Source organism: Ambystoma mexicanum, chromosome 10, assembly GCF_040938575.1.
Source record: "Ambystoma mexicanum isolate Mex_15411 chromosome 10, UKY_AmexF1_1, whole genome shotgun sequence".
NCBI classification, from domain to species: Eukaryota; Metazoa; Chordata; class Amphibia; order Caudata; family Ambystomatidae; genus Ambystoma; species Ambystoma mexicanum.
The window spans coordinates 241,673,761-241,700,102 of record NC_090932.1 but is presented as its reverse complement, the minus strand read 5'-3'; the positions used below and the strand labels follow the sequence as shown (position 1 = coordinate 241,700,102).

At 42.1% G+C, this 26,342-nt stretch overlaps 1 protein-coding gene across 1 annotated transcript in view; it reads right to left on the bottom strand.

The window, feature by feature from the left end:
* CLSTN2 (calsyntenin 2) overlaps positions 1-26,342 on the bottom strand; it is a 3,665,407-nt gene that overhangs the window by 3,025,536 nt on the left and 613,529 nt on the right. The window lies entirely within an intron of this gene.

The following is a 26,342-nucleotide window of genomic DNA, read 5'->3' as shown; positions in this document are numbered from 1 at the left end:
CAATTGTAGATATGAAAAGCCTACTAGCTACTATAATCAGACAAATACAATTTGGGAGCAGGTAGGGTACCCAGAGGTTCGGTTAGAAAGTGATGCGCCTGATGGTGCTCCATTTAATAACTACCCAGCCCTTGTATGGAACGCATTGAGAAGGGCATACATGATAAACCTGATATAGGTGCCATAATGGCACACACAATGAAACACGATGAAGACCCTGAATTGTATATTCAATTCATTCAGAAAATGTGGTGAGTAGAGACAGGGGAAAGGTGGGAAAAGATTAAACAATTTTTCTGTCATGTATTAAGAAAAGGCCTTGCCACTGCAGTGAAAGTAGAGCTGGATATGATTGTAGGCATTGAAGTGAAATGATGGGGTGAGATACAGGTGCATGTAGGACATTTTTGCAAACCCAAGCACAAGCGTGAAAGAGTAGCAGAAGAAAAGGTGCAGCATGTAGAAGCAAAACTAGTGCAGAAAAAAAACGCCAAAGGCAGCAAGGAAGGAGCAGTAGTGAAAAACCCCACAGACGGACAACAGCAGTCAAGACAGGGGAGGGGTCCAATGGGCAAGGAGTAACTCACAAAAGGGATGAGGGGGAGGGTTTGGGGGATTATGACCTTGATTTGGAGGAGCATGCTGAACATGCAGGAAGATGAAACACATGCCTAAGAATTGTCAAAGCACACTCTCCATGCAATATCACCCAAGAGCACTAGCAGCTCCATACTATTCACAAGGGTCAACACGGGATGTTATGCCCTGCAGCGAGCCACAGTCCCAGTAACAATGTATGCCCCAGGATCTGCACAGCCCCACATTTTAGGACCAGTACCAATGATCACAGCCACACAGAGACCACCCATACAATACCCAACACCAAATTCAATGCAGAATGTCAATCAAACATCTTCAACACAGTCAATTACCATACCATGGGAGCAGAATGGCCTTCCACAGAACAGTCACCCACTACACTGAAGCCAGTGTTTTAAGTAGCAACGCTTTCCCACTTCCAGGATCCAATACATGTACACAATAGTACAGCTCACAGCAAGCCCTGACATACCCAGTTCTCTCAATCACTCCAAATTTAGATAAGGAACTCAAAGTAGGGGTGAATATAGGGAACAAAATGTTTACCTTTATGGTAGACATGGGAGCCACCCGATCTTGCATAACGGAAGGATGGTTTACATTGACAAAACAGTACGGACACTCAAGTATTTTTTGGGGCAATTGTAAGGGTTCCCTTCACAGAAGATTTACCCCTCACGATAGGAACTCAAGAAATAGTTGAACCATTACTGTACAGCACAGAGACGCCAGTAAATTTACTAGGGAGGGATCTCCTTCAGAAGCTCAACATAGCCATTTTATTCACTGATAAAGGAATTGTGTGTTCAACACCAGGCATGCATTACAACAGAATAGCCACAGTAATACAGACACTTTTCAGAACCTACACAATCCGAGCATTACCCTTGCATGAGGTGCTATTTGCATATGGGGGTTGGCTACCACGTATGAAAAATATATATTTCTCCTGCCAGCAGAATTCCTAATCATACCCGAAGTGCCACATTAAAAAGCCCCAGGAACAATGTTCACACTACACATTGATGCAGTGATCATGAGAACAGATACAATCATTTTAACAGGATCAGATGAGGAATGGATTCAGTGGACATGTGTATTATGCATAGATCCCACACTGCAACCGATGGAAAAATAGTTTTTGAAATCAGTGCTTAATAAAGACATGCATGAATAGAGACATGAAATTGTGCAAACAACACAATCTTTGATTTCTTTACAGCCAGCTGGGAGGGTTTCTCATGCAACAAAATGTTTCAGGTGGCAAGGAAAGTCTAAATGTTTTTTCTACATCCAGCATATATTTATAGAATAGAAAATATATGACACATGTTCTTTTCTGATATGAACCATACAATATAACTGGTCAGGTATCTATGAGTTAAATGCATTGCCCTTTATCATTGGACAGAAATGCTTCCTGAAATACATCATTATTTCCACTCAAAATGACTCATTCTCTGCTGATCAGCACAAATGTGTTGTTCCCAATTTCAATGAATCACTGGAACTTGTGTTGCAACTTAGAGCTGGTTAGACGCAGATGTTGGATGACACAGGCTGTATCTCAGCTCCTGCTATAGTTTTCCAATTGGCTACTCTATCCTTATCTATTTCTTACTTTACTGCCAAATCCATTTATAAAAAAAGCTTGTGACAAACACTGCTAAATTAATTCTATTGTACTATTTAATGCCAAATGCATGTGTCTGGCTCTGCTTTGAGCAGACCCTCACTTTTTCTAATTCCTCAACCCTGCCTGATTTATTTGAAATGCATGCTATAGTGTGCATTTTAAAGGGAATGGACTCCTTTTACCATCATATTTCTATGTCAGGAGCTACATTATGCAAATAATTCGGTATTACGTTTTGCTGATACATTATTTATTATATATTTTTCTCTAGTGTCTATTGAGTGTGGGTAATATTCTTCAGATCTAAACACAGTTTGGTTTAATGTCTGCATAACTTTGTAATAAATACATATTTGCCGGGTGTTTTATGCAGCTATGTGTGTCATAGGTGAGATTACATCACTTGCTTTTGTCATCCTTGCTCACACCATGCGCATTCTCACTGTTCCCGTTTAGGGTATGCATGATACAGTTATTTAATTGAATGACTCTTCTCATATTTTCAATATCGGACCGGGGGAGGGTAAGAGTCCTTAGTGACTTGTTCATCTGTTCATCAAAAAGAGGGGGAGTAGTAGTCTCTTTTGGTCTACACCATTTCATCAGCATGCTCTTCCATTTGCTTGTACAGCCCAGGCAGGGTCCACAGACGATACTGATGACTACAGCAGCACCCACACAACTACACAAATACCTAACACACGTACATAGCTGACTGTGGACTAGCAACCCGCATGAGGTAGGGTGACTGACCAGCATAGGGGCAGTTTAAATTAAACTCAAACCAGGCACCATACTCCCTAGATTGAAACAATATCCACTGTCCAAGGAAGCAGATGAGGGAATGTATGACACAATCAAGCACTGATTGACAAAGGCATCTTGGTGCCTTCAGACTCACCCTGTAAAATGGCTATATATCCATTGAAGAAAGCAAAGGTATCATCATGGAGATTCAAACAGAATATCTGCCCTCTGAGTAATATAATGGAAGCAGCATATCCACTAGTGCCTAAACCTGCATCCATATTGTGCAACATACCCACTGACGCTGTTTAGTTTTCTGTTATAGATCTCAAGAATGCATTCGTCACAATACCACTGCATCCAGACTCCCAATACTTGACAGTGTTTTCATATCACGGAAAGAGATTCCAATACACTCAACTGCTCCAGTTGTACTGCAAATTCCCCAGTGTTTTCAACAGGTTCCTCCAGATGGACGTAAGGAACATTAACATTGCTAGTACAGTACTATAATATGTAGATGACTTACTAGTAGGCAGTACCAAAGAAGAACAGTGCAGAAAAAACAAACTACAGTTCCTGACAATACTTGGGGACACAGGGTACAAGGTAGACAAAGATAAATAGGGTTTCCTGTTTTAGGGGTTTATTATTTCTTACTTCCGGGGATGTTTTTTCGGTGTTTTCAAAAGAGTTTCCGGATCTGTGTTAATCAGTGTTTTCCCCTTTGCCCGCTTCAAAAAATTGCGGATAACGGTTTTTTCCAGTGTAAATACACACATATTATTTCATTGTTTCAATGTGCACAAAAGTAGGGTAGTGTCTCTTAGAGCAAGATGTTATGAACACTTTCCGGACAATAAAGATAAATGTGTTAATCCAGTAATATCTATCTAGTCACTAAGTATTGTGGGAAATTATGCAATACCTTTTCAGGGACTCTTTGCCCACCCTTGCTCTTTCTTTTATTCCCATGAAGACTTTGATTTTAGAAAACAACTTTCCACATTGTACAGCCTTCTAATTTTAGCAGATAAGTCATAGCACGATAAAAGGATTTGCCAGGGAGCACTCACTTTGATGGAGATAAGGATTATTTTGACTGTCAAAAAAAATAAGCACCAAGCAGATAATGACTGTTTATCATGTGCTGCTCACTACAAAATGAGAAGGGAGTCTCCTTAATGTACCCACTGAGGTTTGATTAGAGGGGGTGAGCAGGCCAAAACTGTTTGCATGGTGTGGGAATATCAGGGGATCCTATAGCAGAATTGTTTAAAGCCTACTCGGCAGGTTCGGTGATTGTTGCAGAGATGTTATATGTATATATACCTTCCTGTAAATCATACAGCTTTTTCCTAATCCTGCGGCATCATGTGCTGTAAAAAGTGTTGTTTTGTCTGGGGATGAGCACGGCTCTCTCACTTCACTCTGTGTGGGAACTTTTGTTCCCATAGTGAAAATTAAAAGCTGGCACCCATAAATATACACACTGTAAGTGACCATATCTTAAAGTGAAATATACAAATGTAGTTCAATTGACCTTCCCCTTAGAAAGAAGTGTGCAAAACAAAAGAGCATTGCACTTTAAAAAAAAAAGTCATTAACACCAGAAAAATGAACTGAGAGAGGAAATGTTCCAATATGAATGCTGGAGAAGTATAAAGATGCTCACCTTTTAAACCCAGCAATCTGTAGTGAAATATTCCCTGGAAAACAAAACCCCAGTACAAGACGTACTTGTTTTCTTGTGGGTAAGAGTCTGCACTGGGAACATGACAACTTGGGTAAAATCCTGGTAGCCAAATACTTGAGCAACTTATCAATCTCAAAAAAAGGAGTTACGTCTGCCTTCAAGTTATGCCGTCCACCCACATGCATCCCTTAAATGAGCCATCATTTATAAATCATACCTAATTTAAAGGTAGTACCCTAATTGATTGTTTACAAACTATTGTATGGGAAATCTGGCCGAATTTGGCCAGTACCATTCGATTGTTTGAAAACAATCAGTTTGGGTAATCACTACCAATCATGGGGAGTGAGGGTTGCGGGGGTGTCTCCTGCTCTCCATGTTTGGTAGTGATGGCCTTTGGGAATAGCAGGGGTGTCCTCCGCTTTCAGAGGTTTGGAGGCGGGGGACAGAAATGAAAATGAAAAGAAAAGCGGACCCTGCAGTGTCGGATCTGACCCGCGTAGGAGGGACAGATTCGACGCCACATGTTCAGAGAGAAAGCAGACATGAATAAGATAAGTAGAAGTGGTGTGGGGTTTAAATTTGGTCCGATTTGGCCACTGCAAAATTGTCTTTGCAGCCGAATTGCCCATGGTCAATTCAGCTGTGAACAATTGTGCCATGGCCAAATCGTATACATCCAATTTAAAAACTCTCCTTGAAGAAAGAAAGTGATAAGCAGCAGTTAAGGGGCATGCAACATCTGATGGGCTGCTGGGTGCAGGTGCTCTAGAGAGCCACATGAGGTTGGGAAGTGACCGTGACCCGATGGCCTCACGCAATCCTCGTACATGGAAGCCTCACACAGCTTTCCTTTTAAAGCTGACAGGCAGCTGACACTTTTCAGCTGTCTTCCAGACAGATACAAATACACAGATGGTCTCTGACCACAAACCGAGACACTGAAAAATCCATGTTAAACCATTTTTTGTAAATATAAATATGTGTTAGTGGTCAAGGGCTATTTTGAGTAATTTTTGCCAATTTAAAGATCTGAATCAGCAACCATATAAATGGCTGCACTTTGTCTACAATTCCTCAAAATAGCTCTGCCCACATATGAATACATTTTTCTTTACAAAGAAAACAATGTAACATTGAATGTACAGTGTTTTTTTAATGAGATCAGTGGGCAGGAGGGCAAGCAATGGGAGAAAGCAAACAAGCATACATGGGGGAGTAGGACCCTTTACCTATTGTCTGCTAAGCCCTCTCTCCAGCCACCCCTTCAACTCCAAACTTCATCCTATCCCAGCTCCTACTAACGCACCGCTGGTAAAGGGGAAACAGTGTTTTTCTGATTAAACGTAGGAGGCACTTTTTCTTCCGGGGGTGTTTTTCCAGTGTTTATCTGATTTCACTGAAAACAGGAAAGCCTAAAGATAAATTACAATATTTCCAGAAGAAAGTGGTATGCTTGGGTCAGATCATATCCACAGCTAGGAGAAAGATAAGCCCAGACAGAGCCACAGCCATAAGAAATACACCACAGCCCAACACAATCAGTGAGATGCAGCCATTTCTAGGTTTGTGCAATCATTGCAGCAAATGGGTATTCTGTTATTCAACACATGTCTGAGCCCTGCTTCAGGCACTGAAGGAAGCCTAAAAAAGAAAAGGTACACATATATGGGCAGAAGAAATAGCAGAATGTTTTGAGCATTTGGGAAGTGCCTTGGCAAGTGCTGTTGGTTGCCATGACTGCTGTGGACTCTGCTCCCCTGGATTTACTATCTACAAGCCATGAGGATATTGTTTGTCTATATTGTATTGCAGATATTGCTGGTCTACTTGGTCTGCCTATACTCGAACAAACAAAGCCCCACCCCCCTGATCCCGATGCCACTATTTAAGTTTCTGTGCAAGCGCATTTGCATGTGTGCATTTGGGAAGTGATGTGGCAAGTGCTGTTGGCTGTTCGCAGTGCGTCACAGTGAATAGTTGCAGCTGCAGCCCCAGCCGCAGCTCCAGCACTACGGTCCACACTATCCGCGGAATCATGCTGATATTGCGTGTTTTGGGAAGTCAGGTATTTTACAGGGGAAACTCCCTGCTAATGTGGCTCATGTGTTGACTGCTGTACTTGAGGTATATTTAGTACCTGTTACAATACCCTACGGGTTGTGAGTGTGAGGGGGTGAGGTGTGTACGTAGCTCTCAGTGAGCCTATGTGATTTGGTTTCACCAACTCCACCATGGTACTGTAGTACTGTTTGCCGTTATTGTAGCGACTGTTTGTTTTTTTTGATAACTAGCTGTAATATATTGGTATAGTGCCCACTGAAATCAGATCCTCGTTGTGTAACCGCACTCCATTTTAATACTTTGTTATTCGAGAGTTGTCCTGTCTTTTTTGCACGCTCATGTCTCAGCCGGATGAGGTTGATGATTGTTTGGCTGTTACATGTGACCCGAGTGGCACTGGTGTTATCTCTGCTGAGCCTGGGGTGTGCAAGCCCCTACAGTCAGCGGGTATGCCCACCCAAAATTATAACTAGAGCAACAATGGTCTCAAGAGCTAGCAAAATGACAACCTTTTTTCCCAAAAATGAATGCCCTAAGTAAGATTGGTGAAGAAAATGCTGTTCAGGATATTGTAGCCGAACTTAACCTTACGTTGGGGTGTCTGGGATCAAAGTTGCTAGACAATGTCATCTCTGTGTCTGTTCAATCGGTACCCGCTGAAGTGATGGGGCAGGAGCCTGTAGTATCCACTGTTTCGCTACTTCCCCCGCTAACACCTGGGACGCCATGAAAGCAGTAATACGTGGGGAGCTGATAGCTCAGGGAGTAGCCTTCCATAAGAAAAGGCGACAGACCCGCCTGATCCTCGAGGATGACCTCTGGAAGGCAGAGAAGACCCACAAAGAAAAAGGATGGTCCCCAAAAACACAACAAGCTATTCACATTGCGCAGAAAAAGATCGAAGCCCACTACGCCAAACACACAGCACACCAATTGGCGAAATCCAAGCAATTTTATTATGCAAAGAATAATAAAGCGAATAAATTGTTGGTAGCCAAACTCGCTAAAGCGAAACGAAACAACACAATCATTGGACTGCAGGACTCACAAGGCAGAATACAATATGCCGATCAGGATAAACAACGCTGGCAGCAGATCACCTGGCACAGGTAATGACCGCACCAAAACGAGATCTGGAGGAGCAAAAGGAATATTTACAGAAAGCAGCACTTCCCCGACTGCAAGACTCAACCCGAGACATCTTGGATGCTCCAATCTCAAGCGAGGAGGTAGACAAGGCCATAAAATCCCTCAAATCCCAAGCCCCCGGCCTTGATGGCTACTCAACCAGATTCTATAAGATTTTTAAGCCCCAGCTACTCACGCCACTAGTGCAAGTATTCAATTCCTTCAGAGACACGGGTGTCATAACCCCCTCCATGCAAGAATCAATCACAGTCCTCCTACCTAAGCCTGGAGGGGACCTGAGAAATCCGGGCTCCTACAGACCGATAGCCCTGCTGAACATTGACGCCAACATTTATTCTAAGATCCTAGCGACACGTGTATCCCACATCCTGCCGGACATAATTCATCCTGACCAGAGTGGGTTTATCAAGAACCGGTCCACAGATGACAACATCCGTAGAGCCTTGAACCTCGTGGACCTGGCTTCCCGGGATTCCCAAGGACTAGTACTCATAACGCTTGACGCGACAAAGCTTTGATAAGGTGAACTGGACCTTCATGATGCTCACCCTGGAGGCATTTGGGTCTGGCTGGAATTTTGCACCATGGTCCTGGCTAACTATAAATCCGCCAAAACCATGCTCAGAATCAATGGCACCATCTCCGCTCCTATCTCCTTGTCTTGTGGAACCAGACAGGGATGTCCGCTATCCCCACTCCTATTCGCACAGATCATGGAGCCATTTGCCCAACGGATTAGGCTGAATACCTTGATCAAGGGCCCCCGTGCTGGTACCTCATGCCACAAACTAGCCCTCTACGCAGACAACGTCCTGCTGACCATCACAGAGCCCTGCTCCTCCTTGACACATGCCTTAGCAGAAATAAACAGCTATGGAAGGGTCACTGGATTCTATATCAACTTTAACAAATCAGCGGCACTGGGGATAGGGATATCCTCAAGGGAGCGAGAAGCCTTGATCCCAATGTGCCCAATCCAATGGAAGACAAAGGCTATTAATTATCTAGGGTTTCAGGTTCTGGTCAACTCAATAGACGTTTACCATGCAAATTTCCCCCCACTTTTAAAAGAACTGGAAATTGACCTGAAAAGCTGGCCGACACAAGAAATATCATTAATGGGTCGGATTACTGCCTGCAAAATGAATCTGCTCCCGAGATTTCAATACGCATACTCATCCCTCCTGGGTGCGATCCCAACACCAGCTCTCCAAAACTTGCAGAGGAAGTTGCTACAATTTATTTTGAGGGGAATTAAAAGTCAGGATTCCTAAAGAAACAATGCTGGGTAACGCAAAGCTTGGCGGCCTAGGGGTCCCAGACCTACAGAGATACCAGATGGCAACTCAGTTGGCATGCATCTAGGCGTGGCAAACACTTACTAATCGTCCCTGGTGGGTGGATCTGGAATAATCACGCTTAGCCCTCCCTCTACGCTTTCTCCCGCATATCCCTCCACCGATGCAGCGGCAATGGCAGGGACTACTGTCGGCTGCCAAACACACCATTTCCGTCTGGAATAGAACCCTAAAACAAAAGGGGATTCCAAGAGGACTCGGCCCCTCATGCCCAGCATTCTTGAACCCAGCCTTCTCACCTGGGGCAACCCCCGAAAACTTCAAAACCTGGATTGCAGGGGGACTAGAGAATTTTTGGCAGCTCTTAGAAGGAGGACAACCTTTGAACGATGCAAAGAAATCTTCCAGCTTCAGGAAAAGGATAGATTTACATACATCTAGCTACGTCACTGGTGCTCCCACCCACAGACCCGCCAAGCAGCAACTCGCCCCCCCCAAAGCTATAGAACTGACTCTCAAGGGGCTCCCAATCCAGGGCAAGATCTCCACACTACACAAACGCCTCCAGAAGGATTTTCTTACCTCAAAGACCCGATCCATGGCACAATGCGAGGCAGACCTGGGCCACTCTATAGAGGACCAATCTTGGGTGGACATTTGGACCTGCGCCCATCATCTTCTGCATGCATCACGAACAGAGAATGTGCATAAAAAATGTGACTGCGTTGGTACTATCCCTCCTAAGACTCCATCATATGAACCATACACTTGACCCGGCCTGCTGGAGACAATGCGGTCAGATAGGGTCCTTCTTCCACATGTGGTCGACTTGCCCAAAATTCCCAAGTTTTTGGAAGCCTTGCTTGGCGACCATAGCAGAAATCACTCAAACAAGGCTTCCCCTAGACCCCAAACTTATTCTCTTGGGCGTCCCGGGCCCCGGGATCTACCCAAGATCTGGAGCCAAAGCCAAATTGTTATCCCAATGCCTTCTGGTGGGTAGAATTGTGGTGGCCCGCTCATGGAAATCTGTGGAGGGTCCCTTCTTGTCCCTCTGGTGGGTGAAAATATGGGATGTACTAATCGCAGAAAAGGTGACGGCGGCCAGGGCAGGTCTCCTTCATCGGAAAATTTTGGCCCAATTCTTGACTTTGACCGAGACTTCCCAGCCCTGACCTAGAAACCCCAGCTGGCCCGGAGGGTCCTGGACAATGGGGAGACTTCACAGTTACAGGAACAAAGAACACGGCCTTAGATAGGCCCAACAAGCAGAGGGAGGGAGGGGAGGGTGAAAAGACATGTTTTTATTACGATGCATAACATGCTTTGATAAAATTTCTTTATTTTTGCCACCCTGCCTTGTTTCAAACATAAACATATTTTTTAAAAAATAAAAATTGTTGATGCTGCTCCACATGGATACCAGCATTAGGGTGCGCTTAGATGGGGTTGGAAAAATATCCACATCTATACCCACGGGTCGTGGTGTGAAGCAGGGTTTCATAGTTGCAGCCATCCTCTTTAACTACCATGCCGACCTGAATATGGCATTTATTTACATAAATACTTGCCCAGTTAAAGTTGCCACTCAACGACTCTGTTGGTTAGCCTACGCTGATGATCTCTTAATGGTTGATCATACTCCAAAAGGTATGCAAGCCCTGATTGATGCACTTGGTGTATTTTCACATCACAAGGGCCCAAAAGTAAATATTTATAAAAGTAAGATTATGGTGTTCTCTGGTAAACACAATTTGAAACCTAGAACCACATGGGGTTTAGGTGGTACAACATTTGAATGTGTTAAATCCTACACATATTTAGGCCTAAATGTTGATGAGTCTCTTAATTGGAACTCTCATTGGTATGCAACAAAAGCTAAATGGGTGTTAATTCCATATGCACCTTTAACTGGTATAATGGTGGCTATTCCCTTCACACTATCTTGTTGTTGTATACATTCAGAATCCTAGATGTTCTGACTTACGGTAGCGACATTAGGGGTCATGTGTTTAACGCTGACCTAATTAAGTTTGAGGGGAAGATTCTGTGCAAGCTGTTACGTATGCCTCAAGGACTGACTATTGAATTCCTATATCTTGAATTTTACTTAATTGGGATCCTGGCTGTTTTTACATCCAGAACATTCATGTGTTTCGAGACCTTTCAGACAGTTGCCAATGGTATGATAATGGCACAATGTATGCAGCCTTTCTTATGTCTTGATCAATGTACCACGTTGGGGACTTTAGGAAAACTATTAACACTTTACAACAAATGGCACTCTGTTTATGAACATCTCCCAGTATCTAGCTCCACTTACATGATAAAACACTGGATAAAACAGAAGTTAACCATGTTCATCCTTGATAATCATATTGTACAGTTATCTACAAAGTCTAATAGAGGTCCGTTTGTTCAGTATCGAATTGACGGCATTTGTAAGCCTGTATATATAGATGCCTTTCCTGACAGTGGTATCATTAGACAGGGTGTCATTACGAGTTAGGAGGTAACCATGCCGCTATTAGCGGCATGGCTACCTCCTTACCGGGTACCAGGTCTGGGTGCCTTGAATGGGGAATTACCGGGCCATTCCGACCTTGGAGGGCCTGGTAATTCCTCATTCAAGGAACCCATCTCCATTCCTACTCGAGCTCCCATAGGGCTCAATTTGAATGAGGAGGGTGCTAACAACGGGCACGTTAATAACGGGACCATTGTTAGCACCCTGGTCTGCTCGCGGGATATGCTAAGGGTGCCTGGTAAAACCAGGCATCCTAAGCGGGTTCCCACGAGCAGATTCGTAATGGGGCGGTAAGGGGTTGAAGGCTCCAGCACCTTTACCGGCACTGTTAACCCCTTACCGCCTCACTCGTAATGACCCCCATCTTTTATTAAAATGTATTGTGTGTGAAGTTCTGAAAATAAGGGTTGTAAAATTGGTGTCCCAAGATCTGATCATAAGTGTAGATTGTGTGGCGAAAATGTAATTGAATCACTGGAACACATCCTTACAAAATGTGTGAGTCTTGCCCCTACTATTTATCAAATTGTATAATAACCACGTGGATTGCACTGATTTATTTTTGATCTGGCCAAAATGTATGGAAAGCAATGACCTCAATTTTATATATTCTATGTTAAAATGTTATTGAAATTGCTGGTTCTAGATATTTTATGTACTGGAATTTTAGTCTGACTATGTTTTACTACCACATGATTTCTTTGATGAATGTTTGTATTTATATTTGTATTGTGTAACGTCTTTTGTTTATTGTTTTGGATATATAAAGTTGTTTGGATATACGTATACTAATAAATAAATAAAATTGCTATCAGCAGTGCACTAGTACTAGCAACCCCAGAGTACAAAAAAACATGTTTCCTATTCTCTCAGACAAATGGCCATGTCATGACAGCAGTACTCACACAGCTATCATTACAGAAACACACATCAGTGGTATACTACAGTGGTCTTTTAGACCCAGTGATACAAGGACAATTTCCATGTGAGCAAGCATTAGCCGCAGTAGCAGTTGCAGTACAAACGTCTGCCACCATATTTATGAAACGTCCACTTACTTTGTAAGTTGAGCATGCAATATTCTCCATTCTAGAGAGAACCAAATCAACACTCACCACGCAGAGAACAAGTGGGTATGAGGTAATTTTATCAAATCCAGCTATCTCCATACTGAGATGCCATATGGTTAACCCAGCAATACGTTGCCGAGCCAGTTGAGCCTCAAGACAAGGTCCATGATTGTACAGTATACGAAGGAGAGCCAGACAAATTCAGCAGGGTGAGTGAAGACCCCCTAGGCACAGGAGAAGCATTATATGTAGATGGGTTGTCAAGCATAGATCAACGTGAGCAGAGACATACAGGAGCAGCACTACTAAAATACCTGAAGGGCCATGAAGAAGAATTCCAAATAGTGATGCAACAGAGATTACCCTCACATTATTTAGCACAAGCAGCAGAACCTGTAGCACTCATTAAGGCATTAGAAATCTCTGCATATGAGGATGTCACCATCTATACCGATTCTGCCTATATAAAATCTACAATACACTCAGGATTGTCAAGGTGGAAGAGGAGAGGATATAGACGAGCAGATGGGTCATCAGTTCAACATGTAGTTTTGCTAGCCAGACTAATAGAAGCACTGAAAGGTTGCATACATGTAGCCATAGTGAAGTGCATAGCACACTCCAAAGGAACAGACTTAGTTTTACGTGGGAACACTTCTGCAGATGCAGCTATGATACAGGCCGCTTATATGCCCTTTTTCGAAGAAATCCAAATGCATGTTACCACAGCTCAACAAGGAAGGTTACCAGAGGCTTACAGTGCATTATTAAAGGAACACATAATTGAGTTTCAGGAGAGAGCCCCATCAGAGGGAAAGCATTATGGGTGAAGAGAGGATGGAAATAAAGCAGCACAAGTAAAGTAGTAAGGCCCCTAGAGCTATTAATCATTGCCCTAGGGCAGCTACATTTTCCTACGCATGCACGTAAGCAACATATTGCTGCCAACATTTGTGAAAACTGGTTTGTGACAAATCTTGCCAAACAAGTCGACAATATTGTGGCAAGTTACACCACATGTCACAAATTCCATCCTGGTATGCTGAAAAGCAGGGAGACCCCACAATCTGAACCAGGGAATTACCACATCAATGTACGCTGAAAAATTATCCAGAGGACTGAATTTAATAAATCTGTCTCAAAAATATGTATTTAACTTGATACAAAAATTATAAATGAAAATCATTTATGAATCATCACTAATAACAACAGTTAGTTTGCAGGTAAAATCGCATTTAAAACAATGTGCATGACATTACTAATTACTACATTGCACATTTCATTCATTCATTCAACAAACATCCTCATACAAACATACATTTACAATAATACTTTCAAATACATTTTAGATGATATTCAAATGACAACATGAAAAAGTATCCCGTATCACATATTTTTCAACATATTTAGGCACTTGTGGGCATGGCGGTTGAGTAACCTTTGTTTCCATCTTGATTTAGGTTTTAGGTTCACTGTTGCAGAAAATATACCGCAGCCACAGCTCTTTTTTGGTCCATGGAGTTAGTGGCTGGGCAATTAGGTAATTTTTCCAGCTCTCCCAACACATGTTCAGCGTACACAAATTCCATCCTGGACATACACTCAAGACACTGAAGGAAACATTGCCTCGTCCCACAGGGCCATTCAAGGAACTCCATATCAACTATTTTGACATGGTGAACCATTTCAGTACATACCAGTATGCATTAGTGGTAGTGTGCACATACGCTAGATAGAGGCCGGACCTTGAGTCAATGCAGATGCCAAATACACCACCTGGTTTCTAGTGAGGGAGTTTTTCCCTAGATGGGGTATATGTGAGATTTTGAGGTCAGATAATGGGCCCCACATTGTGAATGACCGCTTATCACCCACATGCAAATGGGGAGGTGGAGAGGATGAACTGCTTGCTGAAAATAAAGCTAGCTAAGCTCTGTGCTATCCATTAAATGAGCTGGCTCTATTGCCGCCATTTGCCCTCTTCAGTTTATGTCATAAGACCATCAAAGACAAATACCTTACACCCATGAGGAAGTGACCGGAAGGAGAAGGCATGGAACAGTGTCTGATGCCCATCGAAGTTCAGATATGTTGGGAAAGCTATTCAATGTATATCTTAAAAATACATCAACCTGTGCAAAGTTAATTTCTTCACAGATAGACATCAAAGCATGCAAAAGGGCCCCAATGGATCAGCATGTCACAGTGACAGAAGAACCTCTTCAACTGCAACCTGGTGACAAAGTTTAAGCAAGACAGCACTTGCGGCAGTGGAACGATCCTACATTTCCTGGACCCTACAAGGTGGAACGATCAACCCCAACAGCTGGCAAGTTATATAATTGCTGTGCATGGGTGCACCTCACAGACATGCATGAAGACACAAGCACAGCATCACAACATTTAAGACCAACTGACATTGGGGCTTAACGAGCGGATCAGCAATGAAATTTGAGTATTATTAAGAAATTTTTGAAAAGTGCCTTAAGGGAATTACGCCTTTTGGTCACAGCAAAGCAAGTGCAGCAGTTAATATGCAAGAGGCTAAGGCAAATAACTGCAGAAATGTAATACATGTGTTTGTAGGAATATGTTGTCTATTTTTCTCTCTCCTTCTTTCCTTTTCTTTAATGGAGTTACTAAAGTTAGGCATTAGATGTACTAAGCATAATGATACAAAAGTATCAAATGTACTCACACTTAAAAATAGCCTTGTGACCTGACGTTAAAGACAAGTGAGTGATGAAACGATAACATGTTAGATGAACATCATTCAGAGGGTACCAATATGTGGTACGACCTCATGAAGGCTATTATCGGGGCCCAGATAATGATTCATGTTATACATGTGGGCTTATCCTGCATGCAGTTGGCACCCGCTGTAAGTGACTTCAATCAAGCACACCAACTAAGTCAATGCCTAGTCTGGGATGCTCAATGGAAGCCCTTATTCATATATTTTTATGTCAAGTTCTTAAATCTGGATGATAAACCCTTATATAACGCCCCTCTCTTTGAATCCCCCTGACCTCACTGAGCCAAGAAGTAGGTTTGTTTTGCAAATTAAAAGGTTTATTGGAAAAATTATACAATATATATATATATATATATATATATATATATATATATATATCACACTTTGATGAATAAATTAATATTTGATAGCACACTTATGAATATGAACAGTGATCAGTATTGGGTAATATTACAATAGCGACAACTCTTTAATCAGAAAGGAGTAGGAATAGGAAGGATAAAGTAACAGAGAATACTTTTACGGTTCAAGGAAATGCAAGATGGGAAAGAATGCAGGCACAGAAATAAAACTCGATATGGATTCAACGAGAGATAATATGATCACTTTTTTCCTTGTGACAACTCACTCCCCCCCCTATGCAATATGAAGAGATGGAAATGAGGGCACACAGGTTTTCAGGAATACAATCAAAAACAGTTCAGTTCCCGTTCCCCCCCAGCAAGCTTAGAGAAACAGGGATGATTTTAAAACACAGGCCAAATACTTTTAAATGTGATTGCAATGAAGTGAAAAATATCCTAAAAATGATTTTAATTCCCTATAGGAGATTCAGCGTAGGTGATAGCTACTTTGAATTAATTCAGGTCAACACTAGCAATGATTCAGGAGTAATTATCAGGTTGAAAATGAATTTCAGCAGTGGAAAACAAGAAGCAGCTATTTTTACAAGTGGTGAAATTGAGCCAAATTGCAATTTGCAGCACTTTTTCCGAATGCGTAAACCGCGATTACGGAAAAAGTATAAGGAGTTAGAAGGTTTATTGGAAAGCTTAGGTTCTTAGCCTTAAAATGACAGTCAAATTGAAATCTCGCTTCTAGGACATACGGTTCAAAAGATACAGACGTTTTTGTGGAGGTAGATTTTCAGAAATGAAGTCAAGATTTCAGGATGACAGATGACACTTTTACAGCCTTGAAATCACAGAATGGACACACGATTTCTATGCAAGTCTGGTCAGGTTGAAATGGTTTAAATAAGATTATTTTGGACTAAGAGATGACTATGCACAGTTCTAGAATAGATACTCACTCCTAGTTTTGGACTGGAAAGGAAATGGGCCTCGTCACCGATCTGGTAAGGTTTGGACTGCACTCTCGCCACCGGATGGTCAGGCACTGGTTCTGCTCACAGCGTGCTCTCTGGTCTGCTATCAGCACCACACAGTGGTCTGGTCTGTCTGAATACAGCACTGCTCTCTGGGTCTGGTTCTGGCACAGAGTTCTAGCCAGAAGCAAAACAGCTCGCCGGGTTGTTGAATAGTTTAGTTAGGTTGCTGGATTTTGGGGCCCCTGAAAAGAGTTCAGCTTTTGGGTTTGGCCCCTGCTTAAGGTTCTAGAGCTAGGTTCTAGAATCTGGTCCCTGGATCTAACTGCAATCTGGAGTCTCTGGAGTCTTTTGGCAAAGTGCAGCGCAAGAAATCGATTGAAGAGTGGAAAATGAATGTACCTATCTGGGTCTCAGTGGCTCTTTTTTATGTCTTTTGAAAGTGGGTGGGAAGGCTGACTTTCTATGCCCAACCCTCTGAGGATGCTGATAGGTTAGAGGATTTTCTGTGCCCTGACTGGAGAACGGAGTGGTGAGTCAGAATGAGTCATCAGGGGTCATGTTTATGGCTCAAGGACATTCCCCTTTGTGTCCGTACAGCATATCTTATTTTTCATAAAACACATATTTACACATATTTACAATATACACAACTTAATATTACCTAAATTGCATGACAGATTGCTTAAGGTACAGTTTGGTTCAAGTCACATGTTTCTACGAGCTTGGGTTAAAAAATGACAACATTTTGCGCTTTTGATGGGTTTTGCAATATTGGTTTTTGCATCAAATCTTACACGGAGGTACACACCCTCTCTGGGCATATTACAGTAAGTTTTCATTTTTCTAGCATGAACACTGTGTCTGCAATATTAATAATTACGGGGCTTGGCCTCAGAACATCCCACAGCGTCCAGCTTAGTCTCAAATTGTGAGTGAATTTTTCATATTAAGAATCTCCAAATTGTACATTTGTGTCTGCTTGGTATAATTAGTTTTCAATATTCTCATAAAACATATATTTGCTTTTACTTCAGTACACCCATTGGTTTGTCCCTGCCCCTAGAAACTTGGCTTGACTCAGAGATCAGATGTCTTGCCTTCCCCCAGAGCAGTGTTGTTCAGGCACACCCAAATCAGCATAATCTATTTAATTGCAAGAGTCTATTGTTCCTTTATCCAGGCTGCAGGGAAATTCTCCTCCCTCTTAATCAACAGAACCATGTGATTTCCTGTGGTGTTGCTGAGAAGACTAGGTGTGAAGGCTTCCCATGGACAGCCAGCCTTTGAAGTCTTAGCTACATCAGGTTACTGTATAGCTCCTGAAATACAGGTCTCCTGTCGGAATTTAGATCACCAGCGCTGGTCAGTGGCAAGCACCGGTACTGCACCCATTTTTGACAGCTGCCTTACCTTTAAGCAATCCTCAAAATATACTTTGTTCAAATATAGATGCACTTCTGTGGACCTCAGATTCATGTAGATTCTTGCGGGAGAATGATGTTGACTGACCCAACAAGGAGGTGGGATCTTTTTAGTGGTTTTGGCGAGCCATGATTTTAGCACTTTTTGACATCAAGAAAATGAATTCCCAACAGCTCTGAGTTGCTTTTGGCAATCAGTATTGCTATTCCCAAATGGTTTCAGGCTACTCTGTGTGTAGCCCAATAGTGGTTTTAGGCAGTGACCTCCTGTGCTCACTAATACAGGCAAAGGGGGTGGCAGCCTATTTTTTAGATTTTTACTGCTCATTTTTGGATGATCTCTGGCGAGCAGCATGCTTTCCGGTGGCCATTATGATGTTTCTGCTGCCAGCGATGTTGTAGGGCTTGGATGAGTGGGTTCAAACATCCCACACCGCAGACTGTTCTTATTGCAGGAAGTTCCAACTTTAAAGGCACAGTGCTTAGCAGATTTAATAACTTGCAGGATGCAGGGGCAATTCCAGGGACACACAGTATGAATACAAATGGAAAAGAGATCAAATAGTGACTGTGAAGGGATGGGAAGACATGCTGAAGCACAATTTCCAGCAAAACCACAGAGGATTATAGAAGGTGCAACATTATGGAACAAGAAATGGCAAAGGGCCATACAATGTTTAATGCCAAAGAACGAATGGGATTTACAAAAGAATAAATAATGCAAACGGATGAATGCAGTAGACATATATGCGTATTGCATTTGAATAAGTTGACAAGTCTGCATCAACATGAACAACCTGTAAAATTACAGAAACTCATTTGATCTTTGTTTTGTTTCAGAGGCAAAGGAAGTGTGCCTATTGGCAGCAACAGCAATTGCAACCAGACAAACCTGATGCCAGCATTAAGTGAAGGCACAGCCACAATCATGGACATCCTGTGGCAATGCGGAAGCCCTCTTGGAGCATCATCTGCTCACTGGTAACTTTGCATGCTCCTGTCATGATGATACCTGAAAAGTATGTACAACTGCCCAAAGGAGGATCCCAATCCCCAGAACAGGCCATAACGAATGTAGGACAAATTAACTCACTCAGGGTGCAAAGAAAGCAATGTTCTGTATATTTTTCGAAGGATGCTGACAAAGCCTTGGAAAATGTACCTGCAAAGTACTATTTGTTTTCAAAGACTGAGGTATTCTTTAACTCGTTGCTAGCTCCAGGGATACAGACTGCTACAAATTTGAAATGGCTCCAAATAATTAGCTGGAATTTGATGCAGCTCTCAAATGCAACCGAAAATTGCCCCAATGCAGTATGTGTGGAACTTTGCGCACTCAGGATCGTGGCACTTCAGAACCGGATAGTGCTTGACCTACTGACAGCAACGGAGGGCGGGGTCTGCCAAAAGATAAGGAACACTTGTTGTATATAGGTGTCTCCCAATGACACAGACAATGGTTCTTTGACCCTTGCCATCAAATAGATGTCCAAGTTGACAATGGACATGGAGAGAGCAGGAGGAATTGTTAAGGATGACGACTGGCTAACGGTTCACACCTCATGGATGCCCCAGTGGCTAATACATTTTTGATGAGTATTGTTTTCATATTCTTGTTCTTTGAATAACACTCTGGTGTAATCATCAAATAATAGTAACTTGTGGTGTGTCCCATGGTAATAAAAGTAACCTTCTTGCAGTTATGACAGGTAATGCTACTCTTCATTAGAAAGATGAAAACTGACAAACAAATCAGCAACCACAGAAAGGAAAAGCAAACAGGTAACAATGGGATTATACCATATGTGCAGGAGATTTAAAAGATATACATAAAATATGGATTCCCGGGAGTGTTTATGACTGGCAACCAGAGGAAGAAGAATATGAGAGAGAGGTTAGAGAAAGATTCATCCCTCAAGGGATTAGAGCGGGAATGTTGGGGAGTACAAGAATGTTGGGGATTACAACAGTGTTTGGAGAATACATCCAACGCCAAAATGTGCATGAAAAACAAGCTGCAAAAGTCACTGTGAAAAGGCACACTGTATAAAAGCAAGCAGCCCTATATGAAGAAAGCTTTCCTGCATAGGCCTAATGAGGCACTAACAGCTATGCTTCCTATAGCCGTAATGCGCACACCCTATAGATTAACATAACCATGTGTCATCAAACAGATACAGCTTCATTTAACATTAATTAGGGATCTATATATATATATATATATGAAGTGTTCATAATGATAATGAATAATTGTCACCTTTTTTACATTAGTTAAATACACAGTGCATATAGGCTCCAAGATTTAGTTAGCCTTCTCTGAAACATGAAAATCCCCCATCACCTCCTTGGCTTAGAATAACAGCCAGACCCTTGCAAAAAGATGCACACATTCCAAGTTACAACTTTTCACAACCAAAGGCTGAATGCTGCACAGCGATTGGTCAAGGTAAGGGGGCAAACATCTTCCCATACATTACATGCAGTAGTGAGGTCATGAAAGAGAAACAGAAAAATATATCAGACCCGAGATCAAAAAGACAAGACACTGCATACTGATTGGTCCAAACACGTCAGTCTAGCTAGGTTCCCAAGCCCATGTTCAAAATAGATATACCAATGTATGTTCCTGAGTAGTACATCAAAATGTATTATAATGAAGATCACAAGTCAGAGAGGACAGAACAATCCGTAGTGTGAAAACATGCCTGATCAGAGAGACTGAATAAGGTACAATACTGCCCTCTGTAGGATAAGTTGGACTAATAGAGTGCCATTTGCTAAGTTAGATGCCATGTAAAACACATTTACACATGAAGTGGAATTGATTAGGAATCATTGATTTGTTTTACAGAAGCTCACACATAACCCTCACATCATGTATATTATAGTTATGATATGTTATGTTATTTTGCATTCATATAGTGCCTTATATACCATTGGTATGGTCTGAAGGTGCTGGTAGGTTGAACGCCCTTGGGAACCGAAGTTCAGGTCAGTAGAGAGAGTAGAGGGAGTCCAAAAGTGCGTGGGCGCACCAGGTATGTGTGCAGCTGGTGCAGAAATCGAGTGGTAGCTGCTTCTTAGCTGTAGGTGTGGTGGTTGAGAGGTCAGGAGTATGTGTTCGCTCTGGTCGGTTTTACCCAGAACGAGTGTGGCTGCGTTAGGCCTGAGGAGAACGCCTGGCTGGGGGGTGTGAAACCAGCAATGATTACTTAGAGTGATGTGGAGTAAGCGGGAGATGTAGATATGAGAATAGTTATACCGAATGGTGTCATAGTATCTCTGTGTTCTAGATGAGTGGTGGTGTAAGGGGGAGAGTAAGCGTCGGGTGTGGTATGATGTATGTTTTCAAGTGTTTCCTTCATTCCAAAGCATATTAAGTATCGTCCGTTGCACATATTCGTCCGTTCCTCATATTCGTCCGCTCCACACATTCGTCCAGTCATTATCATCGTCCAGTCCGCACACTCGTCCAGTCCGTACACTCGTCCAGTCCGCACACTTTCTTTGCTGCGATTGGTGTGAGAGAGAGGGTAGGGGGTCAGAGGGGGAGACGGAGGCAGCTTCGGTTCTCTCTAGGGCTAGGCGCGCAGTTTTTAGGGAGGGGAAAGGGTGCAGTCGGGGGGGAAGGTGGCAGGGGTATGATGGCAAGGTGGGGGGTGGGTGATTGCAGGGTGGGGTGTGGTAGTGGAGGGAGCGGGCATGGGCAGTGCTGGCGGGTCGGCAGAGTGGTTCAGGAGATGAGTGGTCTTGGGGTGGTTGGCACGCCATCGTGCCCCCATGGCTTGGTGTTTGGTGAGGGTGCTGGCAGGGATTGCGGAGGATGGTGGGTTGTCTTGGGAGGGGGGGAAGGAGGGCAGATCGGAGAGTGGAGGGGGTCCATGGGAGTCATTTCTGACGGGCACTGGTGGAGTTGGTGCGCTCATGATTGGTGTGAGCTTTGGGTTGATTTAGGAGGGTTTTCTGATTGTGGTTCTAGGGTCGGTGACTCACACTTATAAGTACACTTCTGGGCTCAACTAGTCAAGGACTAATTGGTGCTTCTAAGCAATTGGGTATACTTCTAAGTGCAACTTGGTACGGTTCTAAATGCAATTGGGTACACTTTCTAATGCAGTTGGGTATACTACTGAGTTGAGCAACTTTTCAGAGAGGCTAATGGGCGCAACTTCAAATGTAGTTGGGTATACTTCTAAATACAGGTGGGAACAGTCCTAAATTCAACTTTCTCAGAGAGGGTGCAGGGTACAGTTCTAGATGCAGGTAGGAACAGTTCTTAATTCAACTTTCTCAGAGAGGCTAATTGGGCACAGCTTCTAAATTAAATTGGGTATAATTCTCATGCAGGTGGGAGCAATTCTGAATTCAACTTTCACAGAGAGGGTGCAGGGTACAGTTCTAGATGCAGGTAGGAACAGTTCTTAATTCAACTTTCTCAGAGAGGCTAATTGGGCGCAGCTTCTAAATAAAATTGGGTATAATTCTAATGCAGGTGGGAACAATTCTGAATTCAACTTTCACAGGGTACAGTAATAAAGACACCTTAAGGAAATCATAAGTTATATAGATACACTCACATATAGGCATATATATGTGTAGATATATCCTTGTCAGTGTAAGAGAATGGAGTTTGCAAGCAGCTATGTCCCAGCATGAAAGGTCAATGGCAGGATAGATGAAATGAAATCATGAGAAAGGACGCCTGGCAATTAATGTTTCCAACAATGAGTTGCAAAGTGCACCATAGGTAAACGGTTCACAATGATGAGAATGCTAAGGTGGTGCCCAACCGCTTAGGTCAATGGGAAAGGATGTTAGGTTATAATCTCAATGGTACACTGTCACACCTCACATGGGGATTGGTCGAGATATACATACTCATTCACTCCACTCATATTCCTCTTGGAAAAACCAATTGCAAGTTATGTTTAAGTGATACATGTTTAAATGAGTGCCATCCAATCAGAAAACATGTGAAAGTAGATGAGTCCAATGCCAATTAACCTATATTTTAACAATCTAATTTAGTAACAAGGTTATAAACCAATAGAGTTAGGAAATGTATGGAAGCACCTGTAGTGAAAATGGCAATGGTGAATCAGAAGCCTGAAAATGTGATTGATTTGTATAACAATTGTTGTTTTTCCTTTCTGTAATTTGCAATAAAACCAGCCAATTTTGAGTGTGTAATTGAATGTCTTTTTAGATGTTTCCATGCCTAGGCAGTTATAAAACATTTTTGTTTTTCTCATATCTCTTGCATTCATTTTTTTTTGGGGCTCTTTTGGATTTATTTTTGGTACTTTCATCGCAACTTGCCCTACAACTCCATGGGATGGGATTGTAGGAATCACTGATACCGGTAGCACCATTGCCGGTGATTCCTGAATTTCATTGCCAGTAGAGGCCTTATCTACTGGCTGGTCAGGCCTGCCAGTAGATCACTGCCCCACCGGCAAACTCAGGTTTCCCCGTTCCAGTAAAAATGCTGGTGCCGGTATTGCCGGGAATTTTTCCAGCATTTTTACCGGAACGGGAACCTTGTAATGGCGCTGAATATCTTGGAGTGCATATCCATTGGGTAGCCTGGTCAAAAGATCAATGGTCCTTTCCTATCCCTGGAAAGATACATTTGATTTAGCACTGACACAAGATGCACACCTGAAAAGCACTGAGTCGCAAAGATTGCAGTAAGAACGAGTGACCCAATCCTGCATTGACACCACAGTACACACACAATTTCGTAAGACAAAATAAATAGACACATCAATCCCAAAATTATTCAAATAAACAAGATCAAGAGGAGAGATGGCTTTCTACATATTTACTGTTTCGTACACTAAAGTAAATATATGAAATCGGTATGTGCCTATGGCAGACATGCCAGAATTATCGTAGGATATCTCCAAGTTATTGCACAAATTTGGTAGCTGTTGTTGAGGATTCTAGTCTCTTAGTAGATTCTCTTTTGAATGAAAAGTCCACACTATATTTCTAAAATTCCAGCAGTCATATGATGCTGAAAGCAATAGCATTTTTAAAAGAATTGAATTTAGAAATACTGGAAATAACTGATATGTTAAAAACACATAGGCTGTCTCAACTAGATGATACATGCACGGTGTAAAAAACATTGATTAATCAGTAGGGAATTTAAGAAGCAAGAATTTTTAAATGAATAATATATTAATAGAATTAAATGTTATAGGTTTTAGGTTATAATGTATTGTTAAGTTGTCTCTTTTGTTGTTTCTTATTTTTTACTTTTATTTGATGTTTTTATTACTATGATTTTCTGTAGGTGTTTACTAAATTATTGTAAAGTTGACTTGTCAGCTATATCAATAAAAAAAATTTAAAAAGCAGTGGGGGATAGCATACCGTCACTTACGTGTGGAAAGTGCAGTGGTGAACAGATCTTGAATACAATTTCATCTCAAACCCACAATTCAGGGGTAGTAAAAATGGACTACAATGTGTGTAAACAAATTAATATTGCCCCATACAATGCATGGAAACAATGGTGTCATAGCCATCTGAGCTCATGCTTCAGATTTTTGACCAGGATATTAGATGGAAGCTTGACTCCTCACTTCTGCAAGACAATGCATTATGTGCTAAAAGCCATACATGTTGCATCATTTTGTGGCAACAAGAACTCTTAAAGCCTTTCCATTACGCTGTGTGTAAAAATATAAATTAATCCATTCTGAAATGTTTCTAATAGGCGATGCAAGACCACCGTAGAAACTCGTAGCACCTTTATACTTTCACTAGACAAGTGGGTGATACTGGCATCTACTCACCTCAATCCTCATTTGAAAGATGAATGACTAATGTTGAGGTAATCCTAAGAGAGTTTCTTGAAAGAGAGTGTTTTAGTGGTATTTTATGTATTAGAACACTGTTGTCTTACTAAATAAACATGTTTTCTACAGATTGAACAGAGAATTAATTTTCTGCTTATGGATGGTAGCCTGCTTAAATAAGGACACCCAAATTTGAGGATTGTATCCACGTGCTGGAACAGATAATTGCTAGACCTGTTTTTCTAGCAATGACAACTTCATATTGTCACAAGGAACAGTAGCAATTATTGCTCATCCTTTTGTTTTTATGTTTTATCAACAGTTACACCAATCAAAACGTGAAAAAGACTTCATTTAAAGAAGATAAAGGGCCTCATTACACGGATGGCGCTAAGGGATTACCGGCACCGGTAAGGGAATACCTTAGCGCCATACTACGAGGTCCCTCAGCGGGTCCCGTCCTTAATGTGTGGTTTGGCCACACGTTAAGGAAGGGACCCGCTGAGGGACTTCAGGGCAAATAACGGTACCGCTAGTAGCGGTACCGTTATTTGCTCCATCCCCATTCCCATTGGGCCCTATGCCCTATGGGGGCTCAAATGGGAATGGGGAAAGGCCTTGGTGAATGGGGAATTACTGCTCCGCCAACCTTGGAATGGGGTGGTAATTCCCCCATTCACCAAGGCGGACTCGGTAAAATACCGGCGGCAACCATGGTGCTAATAGCGCCATGGTTACCGCCGTTCGTGTAATGAGGCCCAAAGTGTTTTTATTGTAATCATAGTCAAAGTGACACATCTCCTGACAAATGTTCTGTACTAACGTTGAGAACAGAAACATGTTGAGTCTGAAGTGATGGTTTAACTAGAACCCTTTATGAATACAAATTAGGTTTGTCGACAACACTAAGACTACAACTAATTCTAATGTTGTTCCATAATTAACTGAGTTGGTTTAGTACTCAGTCTCCTACTACGAAGCATATTATGTCACAAAGACTATTGTGTTTTTTATAATAGTTTTCTAATACTGTATGCACTGTATTTTTCTACAATATGCCATGGCTGTGTTTTATATTATATGCTAAATAAAATGTAATGTGTTTTTGAGACAACTACCATTTTGGTATAACTGTTGACAGTATCCAACTACCTCTCTCATATATACTGTTTAACCTGTCCCAAAACAAGGTAGGGACATTACTAAGCAGTGATATTTTTGGGAATCCCTGTTTATTCAA